The following is a 15020-nucleotide window of genomic DNA, read 5'->3' as shown; positions in this document are numbered from 1 at the left end:
TTGAGGGGAGCCAGATGTGCTGGGGGAGGGGGGAGAATGAGTGTGTGGTGGCCAGACACGGCTTGGAGGGGGGGGGGGGGGGATGTGTGTGGTGGCCAGACAGGTGCTTGGGGGGGGGGGGGAGGGGATGAGTGTGTGGTGGCCGGACAGGTGCTTGGGGGTAGGGGATGAGTGTGAGGGGCCATTGTGTTTCTTTTTTATTTTTAACTTTGAAGGAGCTACAGCGTTCAGTGGCTGAGACTGGAGTGGTGGTGGTGCACCAGTCAACCATACAACTGGCCTGCATGGGAAGGTGGCTAGATAGAAACCATTACTGAATAATGAATTGTGAGTTAAAACATTTACTTTTAGTGCATACTGTCCGGAACAATCTGTGTAATTTCATGTAATCTACAATGATCTGATGGACATTTTAGGGGGTTAAATATTATTGCAAGCCACTGTATTTCTTCCATTACACTCAGAAAAGTATTTTTTAAGTGGGGTTTTTTTTGCATATAAAAACCTTCTAATAAAAGTAGTTTTAATCTCGTGTTTTGGGCTTGTTCTTTCATGAAAACCTGGCAACCCTGCTCTGGCCCTAGGCTGCACAGAAGCTTCTGCATTGTTGCTGCTATGCACATGTGGATGGGCAAAGAGGGCATAACAAATGTAGGGCTTTCCTAGCTATGAACTGAATATGATTCTTTTTTCTTGGTCTTTTTTTTCTTTACAGACATTATACAATATGCCCCGGGGACCAGGGTTAACAAGTCCCTGCCATCTGATTCCACTGGGGACGGGATGAGGTTACAACCATTAATCAAACAGGAGGATTAAACCTATGGGATTAAGTATGGAACCTGGATTGTAGAGATCCAGTGAGGAAGTTAACAAATACTGATTTCCATAAGGAGTGATATCCTCTAGCAAAGTTCTACGGCCGGGCAGCTGGGATATATCTTTAGCAGTGTGAACAGGATTAACTGGGCAGGCTGGATGGCCCAATTCACCTTCATCTGCCATAATCTACAATGCTAAATATAACCCTCTAAGAGTTTGGCACGTGAAATTGAGCAATGTGTTTAATTTAGTTAAACATAATCAAACTGAGGGGGCACGCTGCGCCTCCTCGTTACATTTTTTTGCCCCGCAGCTGCAGTTCCCTCCCTGGTTGCGGCGGCGGAGGAAGCTGCCGGTCGCCGGCGCTCGCTCGCTCACGCTTTCTCAGCTCTGGCAGCATGGCGGCTCTGGTGGAGGTAGCTTCTGCTGGACAGTTTGAGGAGCTGCTTCGCAAAACTTGCAAGTAAGCGACTCACCTCGTCGTCCTCCGGAGAAGGGGACCGGTTCAGAACCGGTGCGGGGCGATAGGAAAGCGCTGGGGTTTGCGGAAGGCTCGTGCGGCTATGGAGTGGGGTTGCAGGCCGGGCCGGAGAGTCGGGCCTGGGGAACCGGCAGTGAATGAGGAAGAAGGAGAGGGGGGACGGGCTTGCCAAGTACTTGCGCCCCCCTGAGCAAAGCCTGCATAGCGGAAAGCTTGCTGATACAATTCTTATTAGCGTAGTATTTCGCAGATTGGGAGGAGGAGGGGTGTCGTTTGCGGTGGAGCAGGGAAGGCCGAGCTGAGGACTGGCGGAATCGCACAAGCCGCAGTCCCCTCTGTGCTTTCCCGCCCTGAGCTTTTGTCAGTAAAGCTGCGCCCAGCGCTCCGGCCTCCTCCGGGAGCTCGCGACCGGTGGGGGGGGGGGGGGCACTCGAAACCGGCGCGCTCGAGTTCCTCGGCCGCTGTCGAAACCGTGGAATGCGCCGGGTCGGTTTCCAGCGATCTCCATTTAAGTAAATGTGGGAGCAATTTGGGTTTGGAGGCAGGGTGTTTGCTAAAATGAGATTTTTTCTAAGGAGAGCGGAATCCGGAATTAATGCTACGGAGGACGCATTTTTATTTTTTTAGCCTAAGAGATTAGCCGTCACTGTTGCGGCGCACAGATATTTTTCCAGGAATCCCCCCCCCCCCCCCCCCCGTACAGTGTGGTGTGCAGTTAATCTTTCCCACGATGTATTTCCAACTTCATATTTTAAAATGTGCATCGACATGGTCAAAAACATTTTCTTTTGTAGTTTTAAACTTTCATATGAAACATTTTTCTTTTCTATGAAGAAAACCTTTTGTAGTTTTAAAACTAAACAAAAAAACAAAACCTTTTTGAAACCACTTGAAAAATGCCTACTGCAGAAAAGTAAATATTTGCACTGTTCTGTTAGAAAGGGCTTCCTTTAATTTGTGTTATGACAAAGCTCTTTTAAATAGGAATGCAGTCATTGCCCACTAGTATTGAGAGACACTGGCTTTACCCAACCACAAGCCTGTTTTGTGTTTTAAATTTGTCCCCTCCGGGAAGTCTGATGCTAGAGTGTTTGGCATCCTAGGCAAACCCCACCATTTACCTCCAATACTTCATAGCCCTTACTCCTATCAGTGGTAGTAGTTCCAGCACAGCACTCTTTGGCAGTAATGGTTTTGGCACAACATCCCTTTGGGTCTTGTACAAGCTGAATTTTGCACCCCCCCCCCCCCAAAAAAAAAATGTTTGGTGCTCTAAGCAATTGCCAGATTTGCCTAATGGAAGCTCCCCTGGGTCTGCTTCATTCTTCCACTTTTGTCTGGCATCATAGTTGGATCTCCAGTGTTCAGTTCAAATAATCTCTGTGCTGTTAAATTGTACAGGGCTCCAGCATGCAAGATGTAGTAGGCCAGATTGACAAATTAAAGAGTAGCAAATCACCTGGACCAGATGGTATGCATCCTAGGGTACTGAAGGAACTAAAAAATGAAATTTCTAATCTATTAAAATTTGTAACCTATCATTAAAATCATCCATTGTACCTGAAGACTGGAGGGTGGCCAATGTAACCCCAATATTTAAAAAGGGCTCCAGGGGCAATTCGGGTAACTATAGACCAGTGAGCCTGACTTCAGTGCCAGGAAAAATAGTGGAAACTAATTCTCAAGATCAAAATCGTAGAGCATATAGAAAGACATGGTTTAATGGAATACAGTCAACATGGATTTACCCAAGGGAAGTCTTGCCTAACAAATCTGCTTCATTTTTTTGAAGAGGTTAATAAACATTTGGATAAAGGTGAACCGGTAGATGTAGTGTATTTGGATTTTCAGAAGGCATTTGACAAAAACCCTCATGAGAGGCGATGTCCTTTCATGAATTACAAACTGGTTAAAAGACAGGAAACAGAGTAGGATTAAATGGCCAAATTTTCTCAGTGGAAAAGGGCAGTGAAGTGCCTCGGGGATCTGTACTTGGATTGGTGCTTTTCGATATATATATATATAAATGATCTGGAAAGGAATACGACGAGTGAGGTTATCAAATTTGCAGATGATACAAAATTATTCAGAGTAGTTAAATCACAAGCAGATTGTGATACATTACAGGAGGACCTTGCAAGACTGGAAGATTGGGCATCCAAATGGCAGATGAAATTTAATGGGGACAAGTGCAAGGTATTACATATAGGGAAAGATAACCCTTGCTGTAGTTACATGATGTTAGGTTCCATATTAGGAGCTACCACCCATGAAAAAGATCTAGGCATCATAGTGGATAATACTTTAAAATCGTTGACTCCGTGTGCTGTCGCAGTCAAAAAAGCAAATAGAATGTTAGGAATTATTAGGAAGGGAATGGTTAATAAAATGGAAAATGTCATAATGCCTCTGTATTGCTCCATGGTGAGACTGCACCTTGAATACTGTGTACAATTCTGGTCGCCGCATCTCAAAAAGATATAGTTTTTATTTTTTATTTAGGAGTTTTTATATACCGAAGTATAGCAAAAAAATGCCTTCACTCCGGTTTACATTTATAACAACCTGTTACATCTAACGCATTTAAACAGTAACATGAACTTGTAGTGAACAATAACTTAGTACAATAAATAGAAAACCAAACAAACGATATAACTCATATAACGAGGCATATAGCCTTGCTCAAATTATGTATGGGGGGAATTGTTAGAGAATCGCAACTAACAATTGGGAATTGTTAGTTGCGATGGAGAAGGTACAGAGAAGGGCAACCAAAATGATAAAGGCGATGGAACAGCTCCCCTATGAGGAAAGACTGAAGAGGTTAGGGCTGTTCAGCTTGGAGAAGAGACGGCTGAGGGGAGATATGATAGAGGTCTTTAAGATTATGAGAGGTCTTGAACGAGTAGATGTGAATCGGTTATTTACACTTTCAAATAATAGAAGGACTAGGGGGCATTTCATGAAGTTAGCAAGTAGCACATTTAAGACTAGTCGGAGAAAATTCTTTTTCACTCAGCGTACAATTAAGCTCTGGAATTTGTTGCCAGAGGATGTGGTTAGTGCAGTTAGTGTAGCTGGGTTCAAAAAAGGTTTGGATAAGTTCTTGGAGGAGAAGTCCATTAACTGCTAATAATCAAGTTTACTTAGGGAATAGCTACTGCTATTAATTGCATCAGTAGCGTGGGATCTTCTTAGTGTTTGGGTAATTGCCAGGTTCTTGTGGCCTGGTTTGGCCTCTATTGGAAACAGGATGCTGGGCTTGATGGACCCTTGGTCCGACCCAGCATGGCAATTTCTTATGTTCTTATGCATTAAGCATGTCCACCCCAGACATAAAATGGGAGAAACCCATGTAATTCAGAAAGGAGGCAAGAAGAATAGATAGGCTGATGCAGAAAGGTGCATTCAGCCAAAAGCACAGTTTAGCTCTCATTTGAATGTACATTTTGTGCATGTAAAGGTTGCGGCTGTTTCAGGAAGGAGTTTTATGTGCACAAAATGTGAGTAATGCTTGGCAACCTTCCATGGAAATCCCATGCTAATGAGGACATTGAGCATTACCAGTCAATGCAGAGAGGTGTGCTGGAATATTTTCCTAGCTGAAAAGAGGTGGAGTAAACTTTCCAATGTTAGGGAAATGTTAGGCCTTTCTGCTATCATTTGCACAGGTTAATAAGGCTGTGATAGACAGCTCTACATCCCCCTCCTTACCTAGAGTTAAAATGCGTGTTCAGCCTGTGCTGAACACACATTTTAACTAATTTTAGGCACAATTTAACTTCCAGTGTACTAGCAATGCTTAATGCATTGGGAGTTAAAAAAAATCTTTAAATCTGCGCGTTAAAACTATGCGCTGACAAGCACATAGCTTCTTAACACACGATTATTGCATTGTCCTGCGAGTGAGTGAAAACTATTGTTGGCTACAGGAAGTCTCAGCACCTGCCTGTTACAGCTATCCGTGTTTTAGCCCAACATCTGGGTAGTAGATAAAAGGTATTCTGAGATCCAAAATAGGGTGACAGCAAGAATGGGTATCTAAATTAGCACCTGCTTGTTTGGGACAGCCATTGCAGAGTATGGAATAGATCCTTTGATACCTGTTCCATGTATGCAGAGTCTATTCTGGAATCCATAATACCAGATTTTGTTCTCGTTTTCAGATACAGTAGTTTGAGATGAAAAGCCTATCCTTTATTTTAGGAATCTTTCACTGTTTGTTTATTTCCTGATTTCTTCCTACACCTCTAGGGTTAGAAGCAGACTCTAATAGTGAACGCTTATGCTAAGAGATCAGAATAGAATGTTCTTGGATGCTGCATTCACTGCAGCACTTGAACTGGCCAGTAGGTGTTATGCTGCTTCTGCCGTTATTGTTTTAGGCACACTTATGTGTGGTGCTGCCTTGGGTCAGCCACTGGGTGGCCCTAGGTCCCTGCTTAGATCCTTTTATATCTATGAGTCTTCTTCCATCCCTCTCTGCCCTTCCCAACCTGGAGGGCATGGATTGGACGCCTCAACCTATTTAGTGCAGCCATATCCTGTGTGCTCAGTTTTTGGAAAGCCTCTTTAACAGTGAGGATGTCTTTTGTCAACACTTTCTGGTGAGGCCTCCCAGCCTCCTCATGACCTTTATTTTTGAAGAGATCTTTCATTGTGCACTCCCTGCCAGAGGGTCCCTCTTCCATTAGTTATTAGAATGAGATTTTCCGGAACCCCTTTGGGGCTCTCTCTTCAAAGGACTGAAGACCCGTGAGCTCTACCCTGCTCCCTAAATAAGTAAGGCCAGTGACAGTTCCTTCTGTGAGAGATTTAGATGGCTGAAGATGTATCCAGTTTTTCTTAAAAGTATTTTGGACAATTGCTTTGTAGGGAGGCTTTTTTTTCTGACTCAGTCCTCCCCACGGGGATCCTGAGCTGAGATAGCCTGATCTCCTCTTTCTAGAGACTTTTCCTGCAAGAGACGTACCCACAACAAAACTAAGGTGAATGATCAAGACCGGGAGACCCCAGTTGGATCTCCACTTATGTGACCAGGACAGGCTGGGTGTCCAAGAATGAGATGGATTCAGGCAGGATTGTTTTTTTCTGTGTTTGAGGGGGCCTCACCAATAGGATTCTTATTTAGCCACTGTGAGAGCTTTGTGCACTTACCACCACCATGGGAAGCTTCATCCAGATGCCTGAAATAAAGGACACTTTTCTAAAGAGAAAATCACATCTGTACCATCAGTCAGCTGTAACTTCAATATTATGGATAAATTGGACTTTAATTGTTGCAAAATCAGTAAACTTTATTTTAAGACCTATATGTTAAAATAAAGTTTGCTGGTTTGCCCCAGCTTCTCACCCCTTGGGATGCAACTACTTACAGCACATGGAATATCACACCATTGTCTGGACTCTCTCACTCTCTCACTCACACACGCAATCACTCACACACACACAATCACACAATCCACCCTGGGATAGCGAGTTAAGCATGGGAGTAAGTGCTAGTCAGATGCACGCACTGAAGAGAAAAAATGTTTGTGTACCCTTGGGGCTTAAACCCCCAAGCAAGGGTTACACATATGTGAAGTGGATGCTGATATCCTGGTTGGCTTGTAGCATTTTATGTTGCTACTCTGGCAAATAGTTAAATCTGGCAAGTGTGGAAAATGTTAAAAAAAACTTTAGGTTCCAGCCAATATTTTTAGAGGCCAGAATATTTTAGAGCATTTTTCAATTCTAATTTTTTTTGGCTTATTTTTCTTTTGCTGTTTTCCTGTTTTTTGCTTGCACCATTTTCCAACCTTCTCTTCATTCCTCCTTTCTTTTCTCCCCAAAACTCTTATATCCAGGCCCAACTCGAGTGGTGACTCCTTCTGCTGGCCCAAATAAGTGGTCTACTTTGCCCAGGTCCACCCTTAGTGGCAGTTTGTTTCCCTTGGCCTAGTGGTAGGCACCAGTAAAGAGATAAATTGTTAATCATTTAAAGCAGGGGTAGGCAACTCCAGTCCTCAAGGGTGTCAGACCGGTAGGGCTTTCAGGATATCCCTAATGAATATGCAGGTGATGGATTTGCATACGTACTGCATCAAATGTGTGCGGTTTGGGGCCTTTAAGGACTGGAGTTGCTCACTCTTGATTTTAAACAATAATTAAAGCCTTAGGGCTGGGTTTTCAAAGGTTACGTGCGCCGGGCCTATTTTCAAAAGGCCTGGCGACGCGCATAAAGCCCCGGGACGCGTCTAAGTCCCGGGGCTTGCAAAAAGGGGCAGGGTGGGGCGGTCCGGGGGGGGGGGGGGGCGGGGTCAGAGGCTCCAGGCACAGCAGCCATTTGCCCAGGGCTGAAGTAAGTTTTTAGACAAAAGAGAAACGAAGAAAAAGGTAGGGGGTGGGGAGTTAGGGCAAGGTGGGGTTGGATGGGTAGGGAACGGGGGAAGGCAGTGCGGTTCAGCGCACATATCTACGTCCGCGCGCAGGTCTTAAAATCTACCCCTTACTGTTTAGTCATTTAAAAGTGAATATCTGCCAGTATTTCCCATTGGAACTCTTTAGACTATATATTTCACAGACATTGAAGATGCCTGATGCTATGAAGCCAGTAGTAATTAAAGCATATTACCTTCCATGTGCTGAAGTCAATCCTGAAAACTTGGAGGAATCTGTAACGCCATTAGATGTAACTGCATTGCCTGAGACTTCACAAGAGATAATTGTGGCGAGAAGGAGACCGTTGCTAGTATCGTTCGCATTTTTGATGGACAAAAATGTTCTTCAGACATTTCTTTAGAAACAGTCAAGCTCTGTTCTACGGGCATAAAGTTTGGTGCAATCCAGATTTAATAAAAAACTACTCAAGCTAGGAGAAAGTTATTTCTCACGATGGGATCAGAAGTTTTGCAGAAGGGAGTGCAGTTTCACCTGCGTTTCCCATGTAAATGCTGCATAAGATTTCACGATCAAAATTATGGGGTAGATTTTTAAAAATTGCGCGATCGCATACTTTTGTTCGCGCACCAGGCGCGAACAAAAGTACGCTGGATTTTATAAGATACGCGCGTAGCCGCACGTATCTTATAAAATCCGGGTTCAGCACGCGCAAGGGGGTGCACATTTGTGCAACCTGCGCGCGCTGCCTGTTCCCTTCCCCTACCTAACCCACCCCCACTTACCTTTGTTGGCAGATTTACGCCTGCTAAAAGCAGACGTAAATCTGCGCACGCCAGCGGGCTGCTGGCGCGCCGTCACCCGACCCGGGGGCTGGTCCAGAGGCCTCAACCACGCCCCCGGGCTGGCGCTGCGCCCCCGGGCCCGCCCCCGAAACGCCACGTCGTTTCGGGAACGCCCCCGACACGCCCCCTCCCCGCCCCTTTGACAAAGCCCCGGGACTTACGCGCGTCCCGGGGCTCTGCGTGCGCCGGCGGCCTATGCAATATAGGCGCGCCGGCGCGTGAGGGCCCTGCGCGCGTAAATCCGCCCGGATTTACGCGCGCAGGGCATTTAAAATCCACCCCTATGTGTATTTTGAACCATCCCAATTGAGAGCATTTCTAGACTCCCACACCTAAGGTACCTTAATGTTTGTTTGGTAGTTAATAAGGATAGTGTGTTGAATTCTCTCAGGCTACCTTTATTTCATATTTATCTTAATTTAAGAACATAAGAAAATGCCATACTGGGTCAGACCAAGGGTCCATCAAGCCCAGCATCCTGTTTCCAACAGTGGCCAATCCAGGCCATAAGAACCTGGCAAGTACCCAAAAACTAAGTCTATTCCATGTAACCATTGCTAATGGCAGTGGCTATTCTCTAAGTGAACCTAATAGCAGGTAATGGACTTCTCCTCCAAGAACTTATCCAATCCTTTTTTAAACACAGCTATACTACCTGCACGAACCACATTCTCTGGCAACAAATTCCAGAGTTTAATTGTGCGTTGAGTAAAAAGAACTTTCTCCGATTAGTTTTAAATGTGCCCCATGCTAACTTCATGGAGTGTCCCCTAGTCCTTCTACTATCTGAAAGAGTAAATAACCGATTCACATCTACCCGTTCTAGACCTCTCATGATTTTAAACACCTCTATCATATCCCCCCTCAGTCGTCTCTTCTCCAAGCTGAAAAGTCCTAATCTCTTTAGTCTTTCCTCATAGGGGAGTTGTTCCATTCCCCTTATCATTTTGGTAGCCCTTCTCTGTACCTTCTCCATCGCAATTATATCTTTTTTGAGATGCGGCGACCAGAATTGTACACAGTATTCAAGGTGCGGTCTCACCATGGAGCGATACAGAGGCATTATGACATTTTCCGTTTTATTCATCATTCCTTTTCTAATAATTCCCAACATTCTGTTTGCTTTTTTGACTGCCGCAGCACACTGAAACCGACGATTTCAATGTGTTATCCACTATGACACCTAGATCTCTTTCTTGGGTTGTAGCACCTAATATGGAACCCAACATCGTGTAATTATAGCATGGGTTATTTTTCCCTATATGCATCACCTTGCACTTTTCCACATTAAATTTCATCTGCCATTTGGATGCCCAATTTTCCAGTCTCACAAGGTCTTCCTGCAATTTATCACAATCTGCTTGTGATTTAACTACTCTGCACAATTTTGTGTCATCTGCAAATTTGATTATCTCACTCGTCGTATTTCTTTCCAGATCATTTATAAATATATTGAACAGTAAGGGTCCCAATACAGATCCCTGAGGCACTCCACTGTCCACTCCCTTCCACTGAGAAAATTGCCCATTTAATCCTACTCTCTGTTTCCTGTCTTTTAGCCAGTTTGCAATCCACGAAAGGACATCGCCACCTATCCCATGACTTTTTACTTTTCCTAGAAGCCTCTCATGAGGAACTTTGTCAAACGCCTTCTGAAAATCCAAGTATACTATATCTACCGGTTCACCTTTATCCACATGTTTATTAACTCCTTCAAAAAAGTGAAGCAGATTTGTGAGGCAAGACTTGCCCTGGGTAAAGCCATGCTGACTTTGTTCCATTAAACCATGTCTTTCTATATGTTCTGTGATTTTGATGTTTAGAACACTTTCCACTATTTTTCCTGGCACTGAAGTCAGGCTAACCGGTCTGTAGTTTCCCGGATCGCCCCTGGAGCCCTTTTTAAATATTGGGGTTACATTTGCTATCCTCCAGTCTTCAGGTACAATGGATGAATTTAATGATAAGTTACAAATTTTTACTAATAGGTCTGAAATTTCATTTTTTAGTTCCTTCAGAACTCTGGGGTGTATACCATCCGGTCCAGGTGATTTACTACTCTTCAGTTTGTCAATCAGGCCTACCACATCTTCTAGGTTCACCGTGATTTGATTCAGTCCATCTGAATCATTACCCATGAAAACCTTCTCCATTACGGGTACCTCCCCAACATCCTCTTCAGTAAACACCGAAGCAAAGAAATCATTTAATCTTTCCGCGATGGCCTTATCTTCTCTAAGTGCCCCTTTAACCCCTCGATCATCTAAAGGTCCAACTGACTCCCTCACAGGCTTTCTGCTTCGGATATATTTAAAAAAGTTTTTACTGTGAGTTTTTTGCCTCTACAGCCAACTTCTTTTCAAATTCTCTCTTAGCCTGTCTTATCAATGTCTTACATTTAACTTGCCAATGTTTATGCTTTATCCTATTTTCTTCTGTTGGATCCTTCTTCCAATTTTTGAATGAAGATCTTTTGGCTAAAATAGCTTCTTTCACCTCCCCTTTTAACCATGCCGGTAATCGTTTTGCCTTCTTTCCACCTTTCTTAATGTGTGGAATACATCTGGACTGTGCTTCTAGAATGGTATTTTTAACAATGACCACGCCTCTTGGACATTTTTTACTTTTGTAGCTGCTCCTTTCAGTTTTTTTCTAACAATTTTTCTCATTTTATCAAAGTTTCCCTTTTGAAAGTTTAGCACGAGAGCTTTGGATTTGCACACTGTTCCTTTTCCAGTCATTAAATCAAATCTGATCATATTATGATCACTATTGCCAAGCGGCCCCACCACCGTTACCTCTCTCACCAAGTCCTGTGCTCCACTGAGAATTAGATCTAAAATTGCTCCCTCTCTCGTCGGTTCCTGAACCATTTGCTCCATAAAGCTATCATTTATTCCATCCAGGAACGTTATCTCTCTAGCGTGACCCGATGATACATTTACCCAGTCTATATTGGGGTAATTGAAGTCTCCCATTATTACTGCACTACCAATTTGGTTGGCTTCCCTAATTTCTCTTAGCATTTCACTGTCCATCTCACCATCTTGACCAGGTGGACGGTAGTATACCCCTATCACTGTAGTCTTCCCTGATACACAAGGGATTTCTACCCATAAAGATTCAATTTTGTATTTAGTCTCATGCAGGATGTTTATCCTGTTGGACTCTATGCCATCCCGGACATAAAGCGCCACACCTCCTCCCGACTGCTCCTCTCTGTCATTGCGATATAATTTGTACCCCGGTATAGCACTGTCCCATTGGTTATCCTCTTTCCACCATGTCTCTGAGATGCCAATTAAGTCTATGTCATCATTTACTGCTATACATTCTAATTCTCCCATCTTACTTCTTAGACTTCTGGCATTAGCATACAAACATTTCAAAGTTTGTTTTTTGATTGTATTTTTATTCTGCTTTTTAATTGATAGGGATAAGTTAGAATTTTTTAGCTCAGGTGAGTTTTTAGTTACAGGCATTTGGACTACTTTTCTAATTATTGGAACCTCACTGTCGGGATGCCCTAATTCTAGTGCATCATTAGTATCCTTTAAAGATACATCTCTCCGAACCATGGTTCTCCAGTAGGTGTTATGCTGCTTCTCCAGTATTTCTTTTATTTTAATATAAGTACAGTATAAGAATTCAATTTAAAAGTTGATAACAACTGTTTATTCATTTCGTCTGTACTGTATATTTCATAGCAGGTCTATACTTGTGTGTATAATAAAAAATTCGATAAATAAAAAAAAAAAGTGAATATCTGCCGTTGCAAGCTGGGGGACTTACTTAAGTCGGCCCACGGCTGACTTCTGTTTCCCCTTTCCTGGCGTGCTGGGTCGTTATTGGCTAGCCCAGGGAGTATGCGGGTATGTTGGGGAAGATGTGGAGAATGGGTATGGGAGGAGATGGGGTGTTTACCCCCATCCCGGCAGCTGCAGGCAGCTTTTAGGCATTTATCGTTTAAATGTTTAATCATACTTTTTCAGTAGTTTAAATGTTTAACTTTATAAATGACATGTATGTCATTAGACTCCAGGCCCTGAATTTTAGCTTTCTGGGTGTTCCAATGCTAAAGATGTAAGTAATGTTTTAGAAAGTATTTGTTAATTAAATTAGAATGAAAAAGTACCCGTTTAAACGAGGTACATATTGAGGAAACCAGTGAGTGGAAAGTTATCTGGATAAGTTAACAAGATAATTTTAAGTGGATAGTCGGAGGGCTTACCCTGATAAGTGTTCCATTAGCTATACCCAGGTAAAGTTATCATGATTATTTTAGTGTCAAAGATCAGACAAAATAAAGCGTTTGAATATTGTCAGTGCTAAACCCGTCGCATTTATCAAAAGACGTAACAGTCTATGAATCTTCAATGCGATTACTGCGAGAGGAAAAGACCTCCGTGCTGAGCTGAAATGCCAAAGACTGAATACAGCCTTAGTAGATTCAGTGTGATTTTTAAACGTATCTTAAAGCAACAACGTGGTTATATATTTGCACAGGTTTTATGTTTTTGAATTCACATTACAAGAGAAAATTAATTGAAAAAAATACATTTTTTTTTTTAACCTAAGATTGGATCTACAGAGGTCTTTCCTCTCACAGTAATTGGTATTGAAGATGCATAGACTGATACGTCTTTTTGATAAATGCGACGAGTTTAGCATTGACAGTATTCAAAAGCTTTATTTTGTCTGTTCTTTGATATTGTAGATTTTGATTATTCTTACTTTAGTATCCAACCAGACTTACCCAGCTAATTTATTTGGGCAGTGTTGATGGTCCGTGCTGCCCAGACAAAGTGAAACTGCATCCTAGGAACGCTCCACGCCCCACCTCCTTTTACCAGGGTAAATTAAGGACCAAAGGGAAAAATTAAAATCTCTGGTTTTGTCTGGGTAACTCCAAAGGTTACTTGGGCAAACCCCTTGAATATCGACCTTTATATTGGTTAATCATTTCATCCTTAAAGAGTTTATAATCTCTAAATAGTTTAAAAATTGTACTCACTTATGTCAGGTGCTCTGAGTTTAAATTCGGCTGTGGTTTTGAAATGTTGATGGATAGTAAGGATTTTGGAGGCTTTCATTCCATTTCAGTAAACCGTGTGCTCATTTGGTGAAAGCCTCTGGCATTTTAGATCCAGGAAATTTTATTCACTTAAAAAAAAAAAGTGCCCAAACTCCATTTACAGTCAGGGGACAAATCATTCAGAATCATCCTACTTCTGAAAGGAGATTGGTCCCATCTATCGATGTGATGTGAATAAACAAATATGGAAGTAGCTGTAGCAACTCTGACAGTAGTCAGAGCTCTGGGTTTAAATTTCTCCTAGTTTGAAATCCTGCTTCAAAGTATGGATTTTTGGAGGCTTTCAATCTATTTCAATAAATTTATTTCCCTTTGTTGAAAGCCTCCTAAGACCGTTAACAGTAATAAATTTAATAGTAACTTGTATAGTTACTATTAAACTTAATAGTTACTAGTTAAATAGTTACTAGTTTAAACTTAAATATGTATTTAAGTTTAACAGCGAAGCAACCACTCCTTGCTGATAGACTCTTCTATACGTTTAGAATAGAAATTGTTAACCTATCCTTTCTTCTAACAGCCATGTTCGATCCCCCTGTGTTAATGTAACTTTTCGCTTCCTATGTTAACTGGTTTCCCCCTTGTTTATTGTAAACCGGTACGATAAGACCTAGTCTTGAGCATCGGTATATTAAAAGAGCGTAAATAAATAAATAAATAACTTTAACATTTAGCATTTTACATCTTTACCTGTGCATGCATTTTTCTAACTCTGAGCTTTGGTAATCCCAGATTTGAGGACTACAGTTTGCCTTATAAAGTTTGGTTTTAGAATAAAACAGAGGAACTATTTGCAGTTCTGTTTTGACATACAAAATCTGGTCTTGCATTTCTCTTATTTGTTAGCTCTGTGTATTGTCGCTGAAGGGAGAACTATCTTATTATTGCCAGCTCCTCCAGTTGCTTTTATTTCATGTTCATAATTGTCTGTCACATTTATTTTGTACTTTCTCTTGACCTACAAATACTAATGTTTCTTGGTTTTTTGGTAATTTATTTTGTAATGTATACTTGGCATTGAAAAGTCTTTAAAGATTGGTGTTGGAAAAAGTTTTTTAAATAAACTATACATTTTAAAAACTGAAGGGTTCTGAATTGGTTTCATTTCAGTGCCATCATGTTTGATCATATGGACTCTACCTTGACTTCACTGGTGGAAACATTAATGGAGAGACTTCTTAAAGAAGATAGTGAAGCATCTTGAAAGCAGCAGCATAGTTTTTGTTACCAGAAGGAGATTGTGTCGGACAAATCGATTGGGTGACTAGAGAGTTTGAGGGCAGGCACTTAGATTTCAGCAAAGCTTTGGATGCTGTTCTACAGAAGATCATGAATAAATTAAGTGGCTTAGGGTGGTACCTGATGTGGTAGACTGGATTAGAAATTTGTTCAGGGATAG

The 15020-nt window shown here is 42.2% G+C and overlaps 2 protein-coding genes across 4 annotated transcripts in view; one reads left to right on the top strand and one right to left on the bottom strand.

The window, feature by feature from the left end:
- Nucleotides 1-1795, bottom strand: part of C7H10orf143 (chromosome 7 C10orf143 homolog) — a 40443-nt gene extending 38648 nt beyond the window's left edge. Inside the window, exon 1 of one of the 2 annotated variants that reach the window (XM_029610000.1) lies at nucleotides 1299-1795. The gene's annotated coding sequence lies outside the window, so the exon portion shown is untranslated. The remainder of the gene's footprint in view (nucleotides 1-1298) is intronic. The other variant, XM_029609999.1, reaches the window with a different exon arrangement.
- GLRX3 (glutaredoxin 3) overlaps nucleotides 1001-15020 on the top strand; it is a 197430-nt gene continuing 183410 nt past the window's right edge. For both annotated transcript variants that reach the window (XM_029609995.1, XM_029609996.1), the window contains exon 1: nucleotides 1001-1285. The gene's annotated coding sequence lies outside the window, so the exon portion shown is untranslated. The remainder of the gene's footprint in view (nucleotides 1286-15020) is intronic.

The sequence above is a fragment of the Rhinatrema bivittatum genome, chromosome 7, assembly GCF_901001135.1.
Source record: "Rhinatrema bivittatum chromosome 7, aRhiBiv1.1, whole genome shotgun sequence".
Taxonomy (NCBI): domain Eukaryota; kingdom Metazoa; phylum Chordata; class Amphibia; order Gymnophiona; family Rhinatrematidae; genus Rhinatrema; species Rhinatrema bivittatum.
Note: the sequence above shows the minus strand (reverse complement) of the source record. Positions and strands in the feature narration are given on the sequence as shown.